General features: G+C 39.4%; 1 long non-coding RNA gene across 5 annotated transcripts; it reads left to right on the top strand.

The window, feature by feature from the left end:
- Positions 1 to 485: 485 nt before the first annotated feature.
- On the top strand, positions 486 to 19,973 carry LOC134165482 (uncharacterized). Of its 5 annotated transcripts, none has more exons than XR_009965552.1 (5): positions 486 to 1,118; positions 6,736 to 6,861; positions 6,953 to 7,013; positions 10,708 to 10,835; positions 12,316 to 12,462. It is a non-coding gene; the product is annotated as an uncharacterized LOC134165482 (long non-coding RNA). The 5 variants fall into 5 exon arrangements; XR_009965550.1 differs by lacking the exon at positions 486 to 1,118 and adding an exon at positions 4,100 to 5,044 and having other exon boundaries at positions 6,713 to 6,861; XR_009965551.1 differs by lacking the exon at positions 486 to 1,118 and adding an exon at positions 4,100 to 5,035.
- The last annotated feature ends 2,178 nt before the right edge of the window (positions 19,974 to 22,151 follow it).

A 22,151-nucleotide genomic window follows, 5' to 3' on the forward strand; every position in this document is an offset into this window, starting at 1 on the left:
CGAGCGAGGGAGTGAGCGAGCAGTTGGCGGGGTTGCCTGGTTAGGCGATCCTGTATCGCTGCTGGTGTTCGTGGAGGGCTCCCTCGGCTTCTCCGCTGCCGTGCTGTGGTAGCGCGTGGGGGCTGTATTCTAACCAGCGCGGTAACAATGGCAGATAAGGGAACAGTCCGCAGTCTTTATACTTTTGCCTACACTGAAGGGGTTAGTCTTATGTATGCCTTATAGTCACACGAGCCTGTGCATACGAGGACTGAATTTGTCGCTGTTATAATTACACATATGATTCAGTATATTGAGTTTCAAAATACATTTCAGCTCTCTCAAAGTTGTAGGCAAGTTGTTGGATACATTTCAGAAGGCAATGCCTTACAAAATACACGGTGTGAAAATTTGTCTTAAAAGCCAGAAGCAAAGAAATAGATGGTCTGGAAAATGTTGCAGGTGAACAGTTGATGTACGTGGTCAAGTTTCAGTACTGAGAGAAATGCTTCAGTCTCTTTACAGATGTGCGCCATGGATATGTAGTTCCTGTGATTTCAGTGGGACCAGAAATTACACATCAACGGTATCTCAAGTCCCAAAGGAAATCTATAAAGCATGAACCTAGCTATGAATTTTAATACTTTTCTAAAGTCATTATTCTTACTGTGTTGAAAATGCAGCCATTTAATTGAGATATTAGAAGCACAAGTAAATTTCAGTCTACAGCACCATCCTTGCCTAATTTTAAAAGGCAAGAGTTTGCTAATTCGTTCTTAAACTATAGTTTGGTGGAGGAGCAGAGGATTGTGATATATTTTTGGGGTTTGAGTACTAGCAATCAAAATAATGGAACCACTGAAAGCCAGAACAAAGAGAAAGTGGAAGTGGACAGTACAGTTACTGTAAGCTGGCTCTACTCTAACAAATGTGTATGAAATGTACAGCTGAAGGGTCAAAACAGATTTCTGGAATGCTGTCTTCCAAGAATTCCAAAGAGGTGGCCCAAGATAGGCACTCATGGAACTCTTCATTGGTGGCATTATGGATTTTTGAAGCCTGATTGCTGGAGCTGGGTCTCTTGACTGGAGTTTGAGGACGTCCCCTGGCATGTTTATCACTGTTCTCCATGAATGCAGGTAATGCAAATGCACCTAGAAGAAACTGGAGAATGAAGAAGCTGTTCTCTGTTCTTTATAAATAACTGTGCTTTTTCAAGATTGGTATTTAGAAGTAGCAATCTAAAGATACATTTCTTAAGCTTCATATGGTAAAAAAAAACAATCCTCAGCCCCTGTCAGTAGTGGGAGTACCACACTAGCAACAGCATGCAGAGACCATTCCTGAGCATGGAGGGGCTCCTGAAGCAACAGGAGGGAAGAGCTCACAGCTTACATGAAGCAGTCTGGTGTCTGCGTTCTGTCCTCTCAGCTACATGAAGCCAAGAAGATGGTTCTGTCCTATTCCTCTTCACCCCTATGCACACTTTGGTACTGAAGACCACCTCATCACTGTGCCTTCTTCCTGTTTGAGTGCTTATGGAAAGCTTGACAAAAAAAACAGTGCATACTCTCATAATTAGGAGCATCTTTTGTTTTGGGGAAAGAAGTGAGAGATGTGAGTCATTCCTGAGTGTTAGTTTCAGAGAAGAGAGAATGAAAGTGGTCAGTGTAAAGAGAAAGGAGCACTTAACTTTGCTTACTGAATGTCAGTAATCAAAGCATGCCTCATATAGCTAGGTACTAGTTACTGTGAGGCAGGTAAAGAGGGATTTTTTCTTTTTATTTTTATTTTTTACCCTGACAGAGGAGAACTAGAAATAGAAAAATACCAGCCTAAGCAGTATAGTTGCCTTCAGAAAACTATTTTTCACAATCAAGTGTTTATCATTCTTTTTAAAGGTACTTCAGTTACTCATTTCTAGGAACTGAAGTCTCATGTCCAGAAAAAGCTCCTATTGGTACAAGCTGTAGCTGCCCATCTGCCTAGCAACATAGATCATCACAAACAAACTACTCTGGAGCTCCCTGGCTCCCAAGGACTGCGCCATCCAAATACATTCTCTCTATTGACAGTTAAATACTCATAGTGCATTTCTTTGCCATCATTGGTTATTTCCCTCATGACTATGACCGCCAATGCAAGGTATGTTCTGGTGGACTATTAAGGCTGTTGGCCAAAACAATGAGATTTGCAGATGTGGCCAGCAATGTTTCTAAATGCGTGGACCAAGCTGATACTAGTTACAGTGACTAAGAGATGCCCTAGCCGCATACCAACCTCATCAATTCAGCTTGACAAAATCTGACACCAATTTTTATTGTTCCTTTGTCATCATCACCCTTCCCCTTTTGACCATTTTTATCACAAGATAAAAAAAAAAAGTTCACTAGAGTAAAATCTGACTCTTTGAGGGGAAGATCATGAGTCATCTAGTGACCATATCTTGTATTATTTTTTTCTGTCCTATTACTAGTTTCAGGCCTAACTAGAAGTGATTTCTTTAGGAACTGATTTATTCAGATTGATCCAAGTTACAAATCTTCTTTACTGAGTATCCACTTAATGCTGAATTATTTTGAAAGATTTCAGCAAAATAAGTTAAACAGTTCAAGCTTCAGAGCAAAGTCTTGAATTTTGGCACCGAGTTCTCTCATTGTCACGAGCGTGCTGCTTCTGTCCACTTGAAAAATCCACTCCAAATATGGACAAATGGAGAGACTGAAAATTTTTAGGCTTCATTTGACCAGTGTTTGGGAGGGCCTTCAGGAAGATGCAACTGTGTTTTGTTTGCCCCAGCCATGCTCCAGGCTGGAAATGCAGAAGGAATGAAAAGGGAAAAGGAATTAAGGGGCATCTCAGGGGAATATTGGTGCCTGTGGGCTGGAGGTGGGAAGGCAGCTCATCTGTTTGGATTGCTACAGGGCAATTCAAGCAGCAGTGGTTTGTGATGAAGATTATGTTCCCAACAGATTATGTGCATGTGGATCACTGCTGTGCCATGTAGCAGAGTTTTGAAGGTATTTTTGTTGGTTTCTTCAGCTTTTAGGAATTTGGAGGTGCTAGTTAGATTCCCAAGTTGAGGAATCACAGGTTAGGTAATTATGGTAGGGTTATTCTGCAGTCCTCAGGTGTTCTCACTGTATATGCATTTTTAATGACAAGATCATACTGAATATTTCCCTCCCTTGAAGTAGTTCTTTTATTTCCCCCTTTTTTCTTTTTTTTTAATAATTTTTAATTTTTTCATTATTTTGGGGGTGTTGGTTTCCTTTAACATAGTTTTACTTGGGAGGTCTGAATTAATTTAGAAATGCACTAGCTACTTTGATATGACAGCCCTTTATTACTTCATTTCTATAACTGCTGTTGTTAATTCATGCAGTGCTGTATTCAGCTGTGAGAATAAGATTAAATAAATATATTCTGTTTTTTCCTGAATTTATCACAAAGAACTAGACTACATACTTTGCTTGAATTCATCTTGGATGTGATACTGCTGGTGAAGTTAACCAAACCCAAACTTTGAACTTCAGTGGGTTTTGAGTTTTGCTGAGCCTGAACCAGAACTGAACTAGGAAACTCAGGTAACATAAACCTGAACTGAAACTAAATGGAAAAATCATATTAACTTCAGTGGAAAGATACATACATTTGTTTTATGCATGAAACTGATCTCCTTTGGGACATAATTTTAATAAATACTTTTAAATTGTTCAGAATAATCAGGCTTCTATATTTGCCTCAACCCAGATACGAATGTACACACTAAGTGATGCAGAATGATAGCATTCATAACTTGAAACAAGCAAAATTTAGTCTGTGCAATTTGGGTAAATGTCCATAGGGAAGCTGAAACATAGGGGTTTCTGCTTTTTTTTAATAGTTTTGAAATCTTTGCTTAGACAACAATGGTATACTTCAGGAATCCAATGGGAGAAGTTGTACAGGTAATAGTCACAATAGAAATGTACTTGAAAGTTCACTATTTGCCATCAGACAAGTATGTATATATATGGAGTATATACTACTGAAAGAGATCAGAGATTATTAAGTCTAATAAAGTCTAGTAAAACAGTAATTCCGAATACTGTTCGTTATTGGACAAGTTCAGAGAGCACTACATGGTTTTTATAATGTTATATATGTTTGATAAACTGAAAATTGTTTTTAGCGCACATGAGTGGAAAAGCTATTCTTTATTCCTAACTAAAAAAGGAGTTAGCTGAAGAAATAACTGTAACTGATACACTAAACAACAGGAAGCATATTGAAATTCATTATCTTTGGTGGAGAAATCATACCAAATCCCAGCACTGTGACACATAAGTGGTAGTGTTTCTGAATGCATCAGAAATGAGGAAGATTATGAAATTAAAATCTGTGTACCACATACAGGGACTATGTACATGTTAAATCTTATCAATGTTTTCTAAAACATTTCCCATTGCATGGAAAATTCTTTTTCATTAAAACTTACCCTTTAAAGTATATCAGACTTAAAAGAACTATGCATATCATATATATAAACAAGAAAAGGCTACAGAAGGCAACAAAATACACCTATTTGTTCAAATGTGAATGTGGAAAGAGCTAGTCAAGATGAAACTAAGCTGAGGAAAAGTCCATATAAAAGGTCTAAAAAAAAGCCAAACAGTACAGCATGTTAAAATTGAGAGGTAGAGGTAGAATGAAAGTAAATGCTTAAAGGCTTGGAAACAAGAGACATAAGTAGAGTAGAAGAATGCTGATGTGCATTCTTTGTCCATGTTAATTAAGGACCATATTCAGCCACTAGAAAGTAAAAAGAACAAGGACTAGATTCCGAGATACTGAAACCTATAGAGTTTTTTGTGTTAACTTCAGTGGCAGCATGATGACTCTTCTGAAGAGAGTAAAACCACTGCAAACTGATGTGTTACAGGAAATGTCAAGATAGATACCTAAATTTTATTGTGCCAGGCAACAAAGCAGTGCTGGAAGCTGAGGTGTTGAAAAAAGCAGGAAATGGTGATAGGAAGGCAAGAAACTAAATGCATATAATTCCATAAATGAGGTAATACTAGTCAAGGAATTTCAAAGGTATTGAAGAATGAACTAACTCATTTGCCATGCACATTTTTTAAAGGAATTACCTTAGAATAAATGTCATTAGATAGTTTAAAAAGGGCTTGAAATTACTGAAAATTACACTGAGCTTTACTTCCCTCTCAAAAGAATTAGCAAATATGGAAAAATAATATGACATATGCAGGGGCTGACAACCAACAGTAGATGAAACAAAACATGTGATATAGACATTTAAAAAATTACTGAAATAGTCTGTCAGGAAAATAAAATAGTGTCAGGTGAGGCCTTATCCTGAAAAAGAAATACTTAAGGATTGGAAAACAACCCATGGAAATAAATGGTAACTTTTTGTAGTGCAAAAAGTTGATACTGGGTGTTGTGGGATTGATTGTGTTTGATAATGTGCAAGTTGATAGCTTTAAAAATGTGGAAAAAGAAATTCTTAACAAAACAGTAAAATTTGCAGACTTCTGTGTGAGAACTGATGCATATAAAGGAACTGTTTGTTAAGTTGCCAGATAGACTATAGCATGGTAGAAATATGTAAACGCAGTAGAAAGTAAGTTGCACTCTCCTACTGAAACTTCTGCCAGCAGCAATAAATTGAAGTAGTCAGTGTTAAAAAAAAAAAAAATGTTAAAATAATATTTAAGTCACACATGATAAATGTGTAAAATTAACTTTCTGAATGCTGATAGGACTTGAAAAATAATTTGATATTTATATAGATACTGAATGTATCCAAGATTATATTAAACAGAAAATCTTCCCCAAAATTTATCTGTGAGCTGGATATTCCATATGACAAGTCTTATGTAGATAACAATATCTTGGGTCAGTCAACCCACTAGTTTGATCTCAGTTGGTAACTTTTTTATTCCTTTGGTCATCAAGCCCAGTACTTGGGTCAGAGCAACCACTTAAAGGAACAGAAATTGCTGTATTTTCTCAGGAAATGAGCGTATGTGCTTGCTAATAATGCAATATAAATTGCACATTTTACGTCAGCTTTTATAATCAATCAGCTTTGCCTAGCTGTTTTGTAGAGGCCTCAAAGGAGACTTTAATGAAACAGAACTCTTTATTTTTTATTAAATATTGATTTTGGACTGGAAAAAAAACATCAGAACCTGATATCAGTATTCTCAGGTGTTTACATTGTAATGTGATATAAATCGCTGTTAAACCTCCATGTCTAAAATTACAATTTATGGATTAGTTTTTATCCACTGTTGTTTCTTTCTGCTAGTTGTAAGGAGTATGTAAGTGGGCATGCAATTTAAGGTTTGTTAATGACTGGATATTTACAACCTCACTATCCTGACTGTTGGACTGGGGAGCTAGCTGATCTGTACACAGATCGGTTTCAGTTTTCTTGTCACATAAAAGCAAAACCAGGTAGCTTGTTCCTCAAAATAGCTTTTTTCTTGGCATATTTTATATATGGTGGCTAAAAGATACCATCGGAAAATGCTGAGTGACACTATGCATTTTTAATGTTTGTATGGCAGTATTTTAAAATAGGGTAAGGAACAGTGTGGACATCTTTAACTTTCATATACACACACACACATGTACACAGTAAAGTTAGCCAATAATTTTCACAGGCAATAAAGCAAGTATATGTATAAGATTCTTCTTTAAAAACCACTCTATTTTCCAGTTTTAGATCTCTCAACATTGCAGAGAAATCCTCAGCTGCTGGTTGAGAGGCCTTGGCATTGACTAGTAATGTCAGAGGAGAAAGAGTCCTATAATTATGGAGAAGAAAATTTCTGTTGACAGAAAGATGAAGAGTAACTCTTCTGCAAGGTGAATTCTGGCCTTTAGGCCTATTCTCTGGTATTTAAGAGAAACCTAGTTTACATCCTCTTGCTAATAAGGGGCTACTCCAGCTTCTCAGAACATTATAAAGAAAGGCACAGAAGAAGAGGAAGCCAGTATGCTTAAACAAGGTAAAGAAGGTTAGTAGACGCGAGAAGATGTCTTCTGGAAACTTTTGGAAATGCAGAAAACCTGTGAGTTCATAAATTCTGTTGCCTTAACATGATAGGCAGATCACAACTGAGCTTGAGGACTGACTTGCCAAGGCATGAGAAAAAGCCCAACCAAAATCAAACCAAAACCCAAGCAGTATCAGGAACAGAAGCCTTGCCAAAGAGTGGGTAGGCCCTGCAGATCGTCAAGGTGTAAAAGGAACACTCAGAGAAAGCAAGACCGTAAGAGAAGACGACATTCAAGTTCTTGCATCTGTGTTCACAGTGCAACAGCTGGAACTTGGCATTATGGGGCATTTAGCATATCTGTCTCAAACATAAGTGCAAGGCAGATAAAATAAGCAAGACATCATAGAGACCAGGTGGACTACATCTAGGAGTTCTAAGAAAACTCGAGTATCAAAGAGCTGACTTACTAACTGCAGTGTGTAGCCTTTCCCTGCTAACCAGGTGGCAAAGGCAAACACGAAGAACCAGGCAACTACACACAAGTGAGCCTGTTGCATTGTCTATGCTGAGTAAGTAATATCTGTCCTACAGAGCAGAATCACTGTACGCATAATAAATATGACAATATAGCTTTTGTTGCATTATATCAAGGATTACAGATCTATGTGGACAAGGGAGATGTCATATCTAATAGTTACCAGGATTTGTAGGGACAATGAGGTTCCCAGACAAAGCATCATTAAAAAAATAAATAAATAAAAAATGCATCTTTATGCAACAAGAAGCAGCAAGAGGAATGGATCAAAAAATGGCTAAATGACAGGAAACAGAAGTAAAACAGAAATAAAAGGTCAGTTTTCATAGAGGGAGATCACAAGAAGAGTCTGCAGGGACCTGTGCTGTGACTTGTGCTGCTTAATGTATTCATAAATGATCTAGAAAAAGAGGGTGAGCAGTGAAATATCACAGATTGCTAATGATATTAAGCTATTCAGGTAAAGGAAAGGTAGAGGACAAATTGTGATGCAGTTGAAAGGGTGATTGTGAAGAACTAAAGACACCTTACAAGGCTGAGTGACTGGATAATAAAATAGCAGATAAAATTTGATACAGTTGTGTAAAGTAGTGCACAAGGGAAAAAAATTATATATACAAGGATGGGCTGTAAGCTGATTTTCCACTCAGAAATGAGATCCTTGGGTTTTAATGAATATTTCTATGAAAATATCAGCACAATGTTCCCTTTTACTGAGAAAAGCAAATCAAATACTGGAAATTATTAAAAGTGGAACAGAACAAACTAGAACATTGTAGCACATCCACCCCAGTATCAATCCATAGTTCTCTGCATATTAAATAGTATGTACAGTTCTTTCCTTCACATCTCAAAAAAAAGCATAATAGAACTAGGAGTGATTCAGAAAAGATTTAACAAGGATAATCAGAGAAAACAGAATGGTTCTGTATGAGGTATACCTATGGGCTGTTAACACTGAAAAAAACAGATGACTATGGGGAGATACAACAGAGGTCTACAAAATCACCAGCGGCAGAGAACAGATAAAGATGGAGACACTTAGTGTTGTTTTGCAACATGAGTACTAAGAATATTAATGGAGCTGGTAGGAGGCATGTTCGAAACAAAAAAGTTGTGTTCTTTACATGATTTTAAGCAGAGGCAATCTTTGCTGCAAGATACTGTAGGTTGCTGCAAGATGCAAAGGGTTTAGGAGATAAACCCAACTGGCAAATTAACAGAAGAAAAGTCCATTAAATATAAGGACTGTTAAATAAGAAAACATCCCCCACTATCCACATTGTAGAAACCTCCAAACCACGGATTACTGGACACTGGTAATGCTTGAAGGTAACATGCTTACTTTGTTTGTAAGCTCTTCCTTGGGCATCCTTTATTGGCTGCTGCTGGAAACCAGATACCAAATTAGATGAGTTTGAAGTTCCAAATATTGCAGTTTGTCAGGCAAATACTATAGAAAAGAGAAGATTAAGAAACCATGAAGTTTAACATTATCACAGAACCGTAGAATATCTCAAGTTGTAAGGGACCCATATGGATCATGGGGTCCAACTACCTGCTCCTTGCAGGACTACCGAAAACTAAACCATGTGACTAGAAGTATCATCCAGGTGCTCCTTGAACTCTGACACGATTGGTGCTATAATTGCTTTTGCGGGCAGCCTGTTCCAGTGACTGACCATCCTCTCAGTGAAGAACCTTTTCCTCATGTCCAGTCTGAACTTCCCCTGACACAGCTTCATTCCATTTCCTTGTGTTCTATCGCTGGTCACCGTGGAGAGGCGATCAGCACCTCCTCCCCTTCCACTGCCCCCCCTAGAGGAAGTTGTGGACTGTTGAGTGCACCTCTGAGCTTTCTCAAAGATGAACAAGCCAAGTGACCTCAGCTGCTCATTGTAAGTCTTGCCCTCAAGACCTTTCAACATCTTCATCGCCCTCCTTTGGACACACTCCGTGGTGGATTTTATTTTACTATGATCAGAGTCATAAAAGGTTGGGAGAAACACTGATGTCTTCAGGAATTAAAAATCTTAATCCATATAGCTGGAAAGTAGTGTCAAAACCAGTTACGCAGTGAAGTAGGTCACCCATGTGTAAACACCTCACAGCAGCCCTCTGCAGGGAAGGCATGCTGGTGTCTGAGTGTTCTGCTGGTGATGACTGGGACAGCTGCTGGCTACAAAGGTGTATCACTGAGCAGAGGGAGAAAATTAACTTAGAAAGCAAGAAAAGAAAGAGCGAGCACATGGTGGAAAAAAGGATACCTCCTTGTGTAAAAAGAGGCACCTCAAGATCCTTCTCCAAAAATAAAAGGAAAATCTTCATGAATTGTCCAAAATACTTTTTTGTTTTGTTTTGGTTTGGTTTTGTTTTAAGGTAGCCACTGCCATTTTGAGAAACAGAAAAGACAAGAGTGCAAATGTGGGAGGTAAGAATGCAAGAGGGAGCGTGACTGTCTCATGAGAAGAAGACAGTGTAATTTCCCCCTTTGTGGTTGTATACTCACAACTTCTCTCCTTATGCGTGTATGGTAGGACATGGCATATTACCTCAATGCAGCTTGAATTGAAACCTTTTTTATTCATTTGCATAAAGGTAACCTGAAAACAGATTGTATCAAAGATGCTCATTTTTGCTCATCAGCTGTTGCACATTCACCAGATTATAATGCTTGCTGCATTGAACTGTATTAGCTAAGGTTGATTATCCTTTCTACTTTCTCTTCTTCTTCATTAAAAATCCTTTTGCACTGGAGCTTTGTATGCTTTGTTTCAACTAGAGAGTTACTGGGAAACTTAAGCAAATCAGTTATTTTTTACTCATATAGCATGAAGGAAAATACATTTTCTGTTAGTCACCATTTGAAATGTCACACAATCATGATGGAAAAGATGAAATTTGGCTTGTGGCACCATTAAGGAAAACAATCTAAGTCTGAAGAAAATAAATCTTTATTTTGATGCTGGAGATATTTAAAACTGAAATATCTGTATTGATGCAGCAAGAAACACTACTCATTCTAGGTTATATATAGCTAAAATCGTTTACAGTCCTATATGAATATCAAGCTGCTGTAGTGCTGATTATGCTCCTCGCAAAGTTACCTTACACCCTTAGTAATGGCCTTAAATTTGGTTCTAACTATTCATTCTGCCACTGACATTTCTGTTGCAGATGCTGTGCCATTTTGGAGGTGGCAGGTCCAGGCCCTGTGTCTTCCCTACACTAGCAGGGCACTGGAAAGATGACCACATTTAGAAGATCAGACATCTAGGAAGGGATAGTGACTCCATCAGTGGTATGTAAACTCCAGAACTTAATTGCAGTCTCTATCACAGGTGTGTAAAATCAGTGTCACACAGAAACCTTGTCACTTGACTAGGAATATGGTTAATTCTTGAATAGGTGAATTTTATTTAAATATTATATTTACAATAGATAATACCATATACTGTTAATAGGATATCATTAATGTATAGGATACATAGTATAAACAATATATATATTATAAATAAGTGTTCTAAATAATATAAATAATTAGATAATATTCTTCTTCTAACCCTAAAATGAAACATGTAAAAGAAGGTGTACTGTGGGAGTCATGTTCAATCTCTCAGTTGCTTCTGTTGGCTTGGAAGAAGCAGTGACTTAACACCTTTTCTCTCAGAACTTAACAGTGGCAAAGTCAATGTCATAATTTTGAGATGCAACTGGAAGTTGTTGCAGAAAGCCCTGTTTCGTAGTTTATGATACTGTTGGGAAAAGGAACAACAAATGCTTGGAAAACTTCCCTAGTTCTGAATTTTTTCTTCTGTGGAGCACATACAGTGACACGTGTCTGTTGCCTGTAAAAAAAAATGTATATTGTTGTCTCTTTGGCTAAGAGGTAGATGATGCTTAGTGCTATCTGGGGTTTGTGTAAAAATGATGATGCAGAGTTTTGTATATGTACCATAATTTATTACACACTGATTTTACTACCCTGGAAAGCAACATGAAAAAGACAGTTTTTTCTTGTGAAAATCTAAACTAGAAATATTTTTGCTGCTTATGTTTCCAGCCTTTTAAACTTGCTCTTGTTTTTCCAGTTGCTTATACATTTCCAACACCAAAATACTACTCTTTCTAAAATGCCCCAAATTCTTCCTACTCCTTCCCCTTTAAAAAAATAAAGGGGGGAGGAGGTGTCAGCCTGATGCAACACACAGGACAGTTAAAGCTTGGCAAGCCTATAAACAATGGAAAACAAACAAATAAAAATTGTTTGGATGTTTGCCTGAGCCTGAACTCAGCCTGAATGTTCTGGACACAAAAAACCCCAAAGCGCCCCAACACCCCCTCCCACCCCCCCCCAAAAAAAAAAACCACAAAAAACAAGTCCAGGAAGGTTTCAGCTGTTTCTCAGGATGAAATTAGGAAGAAATGTGTTCTTTTAGATTTGTGTACAACCCTTAGACTTTTAACTGAAAACTCAGTCCTCTGGAACCAGATTTTAATCAGTATAGGTGCTGCCCTGGTGTCAGAGTAGTTCTGTTCCTTTCAGGTTTACTCCAGATTTCATATTATGAGTGCCCAAGGCTCTGACCACTGTGCACACATGTACAGCATGTCCAAGACACCCGATGCAGTCCACATATGTAGAATATGGTTCTGCATCCTACATACAAGAGAATCTGGTCTCAGTGACTACATACCATGTGTATTAGTTGATTATATTCTGTGCCTGGCTTATTGAACACTGACTTTGAGACCTATTAGAAACAAACTTGATTCTCTCCACAGGGCAGAAGAGGACAATCCTTCATATTATCATCTCCAAGCAAAATTACAGATGTCTAAAGAATGGCAGTTGCCCAGGCACAGTAGAAACTTTGATGATTTCTCCAAAGTTCCTGCTTCTCCAACTAATACAGAAGCGGACTAATTCAAGTTGCTTGCTCCAGCACCCACACCTCCAGTGGAGAGAATGTCTCTTCTGTCTCTTCAGCATTGTTGCTGCTGAGGTTCTGACGAGACAGATAACTCACTGAATATGAGAGGACAAGGAGCAGGGTTGCTGCAGGCAAGGAGATAGGTACAAATGGGGAGGGGGTGGGGAGAAGAGATCTCTGAGATTAAGGAGATGATAGAGTCAGATGGTACAGACAGGAATTCAGCCTCAGTAAAAGTGTCTGTAAGACTAGTCTTGGGCATCAGGCTTCTTTTGATAAATACTGCTTTTGCTTTGCTTTTTGGATTAGGATTGTCAGGTCTTGCTTTACATCTTAAGATACATCCTATGATGTTCTGTAATATTAGGACTTTGTCTAGTTTAATAAAAAGTAAATAACTTCCCATAGCACAACTCAAATACATCTTATTTCATCTAGTTGACCATTTGATCAGGGGAGCTGGCTTTTCAAAGTATTGGGGAACTGCCCTGTTCAGTGACCACTGGCATTAACCTAGCAATGAGAGTATTATTTAGAGTAGCTAAGTACCAGGAAGGGAGAGTTAGCAGTTATAAAGCAGATGAGCTACGTAACACAGTGTTTGGTACTCTGTTTCATGTAGGAAATGTCCATTCCAGGTATAAAGTACCTGTGACAATTTGAGCACTGTTTTTCATTACGTTTTCATTTTCAGGGCTGTTCAGCCTGGAGAAGAGAAGGGTGCGTGGAGACCTCATAGCAGCCTTCCAGTATCTGAAGGGAGCCTATAGGGATGCTGGGGAGGGACTCTTCATTAGGGACTGTAGTGATAGGACAAGGGGTAACGGGTTAAAACTTAAACAGGGGAAGTTTAGATTGGATATAAGGAAGAAGTTCTTTACTCTAAGAGTGGTGAGGTACTGGAATGGGTTGCCCAGTGAAGTTGTGAATGCTCCATCACTGGTGGTGTTCAAGGCCAGGTTGGACAGAGCCTTGGGTGACATGGTTTAGTGGGAGGTGTCCCTGCCCATGGAAGGGGGATTGGAACTAGATGATCTTAAGGTCCTTTCCAACCCTAACTATTCTATGATTCTATCATTAGTTTCCCATGTAGACAATTGGCACTGTGTAATTACTACTTTATTAAATGGATGTAGTCTGGTTCTTCAGAAAATGTATTAATTCAGACTTCTAAGTGTGAAATATGGGATTTACATTCAATACTGATACACATAAACTTTACAAGTCAGAGTAGATATGTTACCGTCATTTTTTATATACTTACGCTACTAGAGACACATCTTGGCTATAGCAAAGATAAGGTTGTGTTAAAAAAATTAAAAATTAACATGTTTGGGATTTTCTCTGAAGTTAGTAGGATTCTGCTGTGAGTATTCACAAGTTAGTTTTTAGGCACTTTGAATTTTCTATATTCTTTAGCTTTGTTGTAATTTTTAACTGGAAGTCTTCAAAATTATGTTCTGCCTGAAACTTGGCTACAGTAGTCCCAATTTCACATGCCTGGGGAAAAAAATCCTCAGTCAATACATACAAAATTCAGTTGAGCCTCATAGCTATGACATACAGGTTGGAAGGGTGAAGGAAAAAAATGTGAATCAAGTAATTTTTCAGGTTTTGTTTTTCATAACTGAGTTTATATACCAAGAGATAAACTTTATGTGCTGTGAGCATAACTGTTATGTGCAATGCTTATAAACTCGATGATGTGTGCACTCATAAGCATGATAGTCTGTGCATTCATAAACTCGATGGGCACTACACATAAAAATATTAGCTATCTAGAGTTATGTTAATTTTATTCTCCAGAAGGGAAAGAATTTATGGGCAATGCACTTAACAGAGAACAAAGAAGTGGGTTTGTGCAGCCACTGGCATAGTGAGTTTCATGAGCAGCTGCTGCTGAATGAAATCTTTCACATTTCCACAGACTTGCCACCTTTACCCAGTCCATTCTACAATGTAAAAAGTGGCAGATTTCTTGTGAATGACAGATTTTTTGTGAAAGTTTATGAAAAAACACCAGTGCAGATGCATAAAACCCAGCAACAAAAGAAAAGCAGAAGTCCTTTTTCTCTTCCACTCACGATCAAGTTTCACAGCACTTAAGCAAACACCACACCTCATCTTCACTTATGCAACCAATGCTTATTGACAGTCCATCATCCCCAATATAAAACACTTTTTTCCATACATCATATAATTGTATAAGGCTTCCACAATTAATACCGGTGCAGAAATAAGGTAAGCGGAAGGAGGTCTATAGTATTTGCATACAAATAACAGAAGCTGATGTGACTGACAGTAGTGATGGATAAAGTCAAACATAGTTCAACATGCTTAGCATCTTAAACCACTGTTTAAGAGCCAAAATGCAGATTTTAGACATTTATATTTAAACTAGATCTAAGACTTTATTTAAAAATCTCCAAATACATTGACACTGACAACACTTGACCACAAGTTTATTCAGTCTGTAGTTACGACTTTGTCATTGTGTAAACGTATCCTAAACAAATCAGTGTGACTGCAGAAGTTTCAGACAGCTGTAGCACACTTGTGTACTAGCTGTGTGTCTTGTGTTGCCACAGATTTACTCAATATATAAAACCTGGAACTGACCTTAGTGCAACAACACATGCCAATACACACTCCCAGAAAGGGAAAACCACTAATAAAGAGCAACTATTCAACTATCTGTTCTGTAACGCTTATAGGCCAGTTCTTGCCCAGCAAGTGTTGCCAAAACACAAGCATCTGGCCCAGCTCAGGATTTCCTGAACTGGTTTGGGGATGGTTCAAGCCATTTTTGGTCAGGTCTTTTCACAAACATATCTCTGCTGAATAAATGAACACTCTTCTGGGGAGGGTCTGGACCCCTCACAAAGTTTTCTGATTTCCTGAGAACTGACACTTCTCCAAACCTTTTTTTTTTTTTTAACTTAGCAGGTGAGTTCAGCAGGCAAGTAGTTTAATAATAGAGCCCCTTTGGGGTAGAAGTCACTAACATTGATGCTAGGACATAGGTAGCCCCGTAGCCTCTTTAAAAGAATGGGAATGGAAAACTGGAAGGTCCAACAGAGTCAAGTCAGCCTAACTCACCACAAACCATCTAGTGACCTTCTGGACTCATCCCCCCTATTACACCTCTAGAGGGGACTGGGACCTGACTTAACCACAGGAAGAGTGAGCTGGCTGACATGCTAGCACCGAATTGTTTATATGACATTATTCTTCCCACCCCGGTTTCAGATTTGTGTCCACACCTGCTTCCCCCACAGGTGCTTGTGGCATTCTGCCCTTCCCAGACTGTTACAGCCAGCCTGGGGAGCCTATAGCAGGAATACTTGAGGGATATCCTCGCACTAGCAGAAAAACACTGCCTGGCAGCTGACATGCTATTTTAGTAGTTCCATTCTGGCTGGACTACCCCTGTGGGATTTGATACCACAGGCCTGGTTGGCTGTGCCGCTGGCATGCAGGAGTGATCATGATAAGGCAGGGGTATTCTCAGCATAAGGTCAGCACCAACCTTGCCTGCTTTGCCAGTTCCTTGGAATAGCTCACAGAGGTGAAGCTGCAGGCCCCTAAAAAGTGTGCCCTACAAAAAAGGAGCACTAGCCCACATAGCAATTAGCCTACATTAGCAGTGCCACAGAATACACTCAAGGACCACAACACTCTGGATAGCCAGGGATCCAAGTCTGAAATAAAGGTAATGTACACACAGCTGGTTTGGTTTATATCATAGAATCATAGAATGGTTTGGGTTGGAAGGGACCTTAAGATCATCCAGTTCCAACCCCCTGCCACAGACAAGGACACCTTCCACGAGATGAGGATGCTCAAAGCCTCATCCAGCCTGGCCTTGAACACTGCCAGGGATGGGGCAGCCACAGCTTCTCTGGGCAACCTGTTCTGGTGTCTCACCACCCTCACAGTAAAGGCATACTGGAAAGAAACTCTTCATTCTGATTTCATTGGACTGAGTGGACTGCCTTTTGATTAGACCCATCTCTCATATTTTTTTTTTTTTTAATAATAATGATCAGCCACCTTGTGATTTGACAGACCCTTCTTGGGCGGAGGTCTTGAATAAAAGAGGTTCAAAGAAGTTCTGTGAAAACTGATGCAGGGTTGAGAATTGATCCTGGTTAATTAGTTAACCATTTCTCACTTTGGGAAAAGCTGAACTCTTCAAGTTGAACTGCTAATGCTTCTGTTTGGTTGGCTAAGTGGCCAAGCTCTATACGTGTAACCCAAATAAATCACAGTTTACAGTTCTAATTGCTCAACAGATAGTGCAGGGTCACATACTGGAGCTTTGGGGTAGTTCAGTGTCTGAGGTACTAAGGGAATCTGAAAACCTGAAATAATGTATTGGACTGGGAGGGGATAGAGGATCTGGGAGGAAAAAGGGATAGACAACCAAGCATTCTTGCTTGTGCTGCTCAAATAATGATTTCTAGGTATGATGAAATGCCCTAAGTGGCAAGCTTAGAGAAATGTAATGTAGAACTTGTCACAATTTCTTAATCTTAGCTAGCAGGCGGTTTCTTGCTTATGTAGGTACCTAGTAGAACATACTTCTAAGAACTTTCTTGAACAGATTTGTGAAGTCTGGATACTGCAGATACCACGTGTTGGAGCTTCACAGGAAATATCCCTCTAGAGGGAGCACATAAAGGTTTCTGCTGACGTCAGGAACAAAGTTTCCATTTTAGCCAGCAAAGAGGTAGGTTCTGCTGCACAACTGGAGTAAGGAAATTTCATTTTGTATCACTGGGTGAGCTTCAAAAGAAGCTGCCAAAGAAGGACCTGATTATAACAGGGTTGAGGACAGTTTTTGACTTCCAGGAATTCCTACAGAGAAGCAAAAGCTTTACATTGAACAGGTGTACGTAAATTCAACTTAGCTGTGTTACAATCAGCAGAACCAAATACAAATTTTTAGAGACATGACTTGTGTTGTACTAGTCCTTCTGGATGTGAGTGAAATTTTATGATTAAATTAACATAATGTCTTTTTCATCTTTTTCAAACACAGGGAAACCAGATCCCTCTAGGAGTTGGAAACTGAGGATGTAAAGAAGCTCACAGATGGGAAACATTTGACATTGTGGCACTTGTTTTGCAAAAGTTTTAAAGAACTGAAATTTTTCAGGATGCCTGATTTTAACAGGAAACTGCTTTCCTACAAATGTATTTATCATGGAAAGTGGTTTCAGAAGGACTTCTGTGATACTATTTCAAAGTATACATTTCCCCTAAAATAAGTAACACAGTTTCCCCTAAAATAAGTAACACAGCCTCTTTCCCAGAGGCTTCCTCCCCCAAAAAAACTCCATTGTTTTGGGGAAGGACTTTTAAACTGAGGAACTTGTCATATGTAGGAGTGTGATCTTCAACCTACCTCTTTATAGAGTGAGAACACCAAGGAATACATGACTGCCATTGAGGAGAATATCGGAGAAAATGCAGGGAGCAGGGAGCTGTACATGTTTTTTTCGTAGCAAGCCTCATCCGGCAGCAACAGCAGCAATTCCAGGACCTTCTGGTCCAGAGGCGTGCCAACCTACACAATATGCAGTACTGGCTGTCAATCCAAACCTTGTACTATCAAAGCCAGGCTCTGATGATGACTCAAAAGCATATCTATCTACATTTGAATAGGTTACCATGGCAACCTCTCTGGCCTAAAAAGAGATGGACCACATTAGTTACTTAGCAGAACCTTTTTGACAGGCGAAACACAAGCTGCTCACTCCAGATGATGGTTTGATTTAGAATTAAGTCTGTCTGAGTGCTGCCATGGTGTTCTCTGAAGTGTTAATGATGTAACCCAGAGAGAAGAACTTCTTTTGGGACTTCAGTTTGTGGCCTAGTACCACAGGGGCTGAGCTATGTGGTGGCTTTCCCTGAGAAACACAAGTTAACAGAACAGTCGACATCATCACCTTTTTTCTATATTCTGAAGATCTTCCAAGCTGGGTCTGCTGGCCTAAGAAGGCCACTTTCAAAGAGGATATGCAGGATACCAAGAATTATTTGAATTGCTACTGGCACAACACATCATCTAGCCAGAAACATCTATTCAAAGCACAAATACTAAGTCCTGGAAAGGTCAGAATGCCCATGACTGGTGTGAAGGAAGCCTGGAGTTGTGACAGAAATGCACACACTCCAAGACAAAACTGCATGGCTACACGGGCTTTTTAGGGTTTGGATCACAGAATGAAGACTTCCAGAACATACAGTAAAGAGGCAAATAGACCCCTCTACTCAGTGTAGGAACATTGGAAAGGGAAAAACTGGATATGTTACCCATAACTGCACTCCACTATCAGTTAACTGTGTGGGTGAAACAACAAAATCAGTATATATAGTTTGAAGCAGGGATAGATGGATCCAAGCTGGTAAGATACTGAGCAGCTTCCATAGACTTGGGAAGTATTTAGCCCTTTAATTAAGAAAACATCTTCATCCCCAAAATGGTAGAGACTGTCTTACTGATACAGTGTGTACTCAGAAGGCTGCAAAAATTACTATTGACATAACTATACTGCTTTAATTCTATGATTGGCAGAACACTGGCTTGAATAACTAAAAAGATATTTTTAAATACTAGTTATGTGAGTAGACATTCCTAGCTCAGGAGTTACAAAGTCCCAGTAATCTTCCACAGGAAGTGAGGAAGGTTCCGAAAGTACCTATTGCTTCTAACATTTTGGAACCCAGGTAGATAAATCTGGCATCATATACAGACTCGTAGACTATGCCCACAATCATCAGCAAACAAAACAACAAATAAATGAGCAGACCTGGCCACTGTGGATGCAAGAAGTGCCATGTTTAGCACACCAGTAGTCCATCCTTTCACTACCAGAAGAAAAGTTTAAAAAACAGTTAAAACCCAAACAGACCTAACAAGTGATTCCTTTCTAATCTTTACTGGGTAGAAGCCTCAAAGGATGAAACTAATACTATGTAATTTTCAGCTTTCCCCTCTAATGTATTGATCTGTCTACTTCTTTGATAAAAGAGAAGTAGGAACACAAGTATTTCTTTCTGACTTTACATTTATCTGTATCATTCTTCCCTTAGATGACAAAGTGTGTGCTTTTTCCCCCAATAATAATAATAGCCATCAGTCTGAGAAACCTGTAATTTCTACAGTATACTTTCTGAGCAGTCCTGCACCTTGAGGAACTCTTGAATTATTTAAGTTCCAATTAGAACCACTTCTGCACTGGTCCTAAGTCTACTTTTTAAGAGCACAGATGAAAAAAAAAAAAGAGGAAAACAGTAGGAATATGTTTCTCAGCACAATCACAGTGAAAGACAGGAGAGGCAGAAGAGCCAACTGAGGTTGTCTGTAAGGGAAATTTATGTTCAATTAAGATACTGTAATTTAATGTTTTGAATGTTGTGTATCAGGTCACTTTGTACCTACTGAACTAGGAAAACTTTTATACTGATTTTTGTTTCTTTTACATCTGTTCTGTTTCTCTAGACTGTTGTGTGTTTTTTTTTTTCTCTTAGATCTTATTACTCCATACTATATCCTTTCCTCCTCATTTTTATGGCCTTTTTGTTTGGGTTTTGGGAGGTTTTTTCCCTCTCAAGTTTTCTGCTTATTGTTGTTCCTTTTGGCCCAACATATTCAGCTTTCTGAGGGGTTAATCTCTCAGGAGAAGAAAAACAAGTATTTCTTAGGATCCTGCCTACTAAGTCATAAAGAATGCATGCAAACTCCTATTTTCAAGTGTGATTCTGAAACACTGTCGACCTACTCTAGGTGGTTTCTTAATAGAGTTTAAAAAAAGAAAAAAAGGACTCTCAGGCTTTCCTGGTTTGACAGTTCCTTCCTTAAGGAAAAAAAAAAAAAGTAAGATACAATAACATTGTTATGTTGAACAAAGTAGGAGAAATTAACAAATATTTGAATCCCCTTCTTCCAGATAACAAGTTGTTTCTCCTTGCTCCATCTTTAGTCTATTATCTCAGTTACTTCTCTCCAAAGCTAACCTCTTAGAAAGTAATGTCTCTTGCTGCCATATTTATTTTTGGCCTGTTGTATGGAGTTCACTAGCAAAACCAGTTAAAATGTACCTTCATGTTCTGCCCCTTACTCCCACCCACATCTATGCAATACCAACTTCTCGGTTACTCCAGTACAGCCATTTATGGGATGCGTTACACAACAGATCTGACCTGGTTTTAAAATCAAAACAAAACTTCCCTAGATGGAACAAGATTCTGGCTGAGTCCCAGCTTGGAAGACCTTCACTTCCCAAATGCTAGGCCTAAATTTACCTGTATCTGCTGCACAGAAAAAGACTCCTAGCTCCCAGGGCCAGGATCAAGCTCTGTCCTGTTCCTACCCCATGTGCCAGGTTTCCAGGTGAGGCAGGATTCTGGTAAGTTCCAGCCTGGAAGACACTCAGATCCCCAACTCCAGCCCTAAACATAATGGCACCAGAGGACACAAGTCCACTTCTGCAAGTCCATGCTGACTCCAGTTCCAGGTTCTGTGGCTGGAGCAGGACTGGCAGAACCGCAGTTCACAATGGCCTTGCTCCTACCAGCTTTGACACTTCACCTGTGGAGGACCTAAACAGATAATGCTGTAGACCGTCTGTAGTGTGTATACATGCTTTTAATGAAATGGACATTTCAGAGGGTACTGTTGTACAAGCGAACTGTACAGGTTATTCATTAAGACAATATTAACAAGACAAAGATATATGTGAGGTGTCCCTGCCCATGGCAGGGGGGTTGGAACTAGATGATTTTGAGGTCCTTTCCAACCCTAACTGTTCTATGATTCTATGATTCTTATCAAGGTTTACAAAGTCCTCCTGGGGATCCCCAAGAGCAGAGCTGCCCTTCCTCCCTTACTGATGAACTGGGCTGAGCACATGCAGCCAATGCCCTTCCATATGCTTTGGATTTCCTGTACAGTACACTGTGTGTGCAGGTACTCCAGGCCAGAATACGATGATACTAGCTTGGGAGCCCCTGGGTAGAACAGGGGATCCTCTGGGCCTTGGCTATGCTGCAGAACATGCACGTTGGCTTTCTTCATCCCAGGGCAAGAACCACATTCCTGTCTGAGTTGCAGGCAAAGAGAGAAGTGTCAAAAGCAGCTCAAAGTGACCTCTCAGTTTTTCTGGGGCTGAGGCAAATGTCTGTTAAAATCATGGTGTTCCTAGACACCTACCACACCTTTCAGGTGCAATTTCGTGGATGATTTAATCTAACACCGTGTATTGCTCAGTGGGGGGCGTCCCACAGCTCTCCTGCCACATGTTCCTGCCGTCTCCTGTGCACCAGTATTTCTCCCAGCCATGCAGAGAACTTTTTATTTCAGATGAGCGTTTTGGTTAGTTTGACTGTGCTGGCATTCCTGCTGATGTCGAAAAATGGGAGCAAGGGACTGCGTGGCTGATGGTGGAGGGACTCTGGGCTGCGCTTTTCAGCAGCAACTGTGTGTGATACTGCACTTGTAAAGCGACACTTAGATTATTTGGGGGACTTATGACTTTGGCTGTTGCTGCACCTGTCTCCCTGTACTTGGCCGCTTATGTCCACATTTTAAACTGAGGTAAAAAATACGGAGATAGGAAGAAAGTGGAAAGGAGCCTTCACTCAGCAACTTGAGGCTCCCTTGGCCGAGCACACTTACAC

The sequence above is a fragment of the Pezoporus occidentalis genome, unplaced genomic scaffold (genome assembly GCF_034315485.1).
Source record: "Pezoporus occidentalis ecotype Australia unplaced genomic scaffold, CSIRO_AGI_Poc_V1 ctg24, whole genome shotgun sequence".
In the NCBI taxonomy this organism is placed as follows: Eukaryota; Metazoa; Chordata; class Aves; order Psittaciformes; family Psittacidae; genus Pezoporus; species Pezoporus occidentalis.